This window comes from Corvus brachyrhynchos, unplaced genomic scaffold, assembly GCF_000691975.1.
Source record: "Corvus brachyrhynchos isolate BGI_N302 unplaced genomic scaffold, ASM69197v1 scaffold420, whole genome shotgun sequence".
NCBI classification, from domain to species: Eukaryota; Metazoa; Chordata; class Aves; order Passeriformes; family Corvidae; genus Corvus; species Corvus brachyrhynchos.
Genome location: NW_008235739.1, coordinates 44328 through 44543, shown reverse-complemented (window position 1 = coordinate 44543; position 216 = coordinate 44328). Strand labels below are relative to the sequence as shown.

General features: G+C 59.3%; 1 protein-coding gene across 1 annotated transcript in view; it reads left to right on the top strand.

Annotated features, from left to right (window-relative positions):
* The window catches only part of CCDC25 (coiled-coil domain containing 25), a gene marked incomplete at its 3' end in the record, with an annotated part of 14200 nt that overhangs the window by 6567 nt on the left and 7417 nt on the right, over nt 1–216 (top strand). The window lies entirely within an intron of this gene.

Here is a 216-nt window from a genome sequence, read left to right as displayed (position 1 = left end):
GAGCGAGGAAAAGGGCGGGAAAAGCCGGGAAAAGGGCGGGAAAAGCCCGAGAAAAGGGCGGGAAAAGCCGGGAAAAGGGCGGGAAAAGCCGGGAAAAGGGCAGGAAAAGGGCGGGAAGAGCCAGGAAAAGCCTGGGAAAAGCCGGGAAAAGGGCAGGAAGTGGGCAGGAAAAGGGCGGGAAAAGCCCAGGAAAAGGGCAGGAGAAGCCCAGGAAAA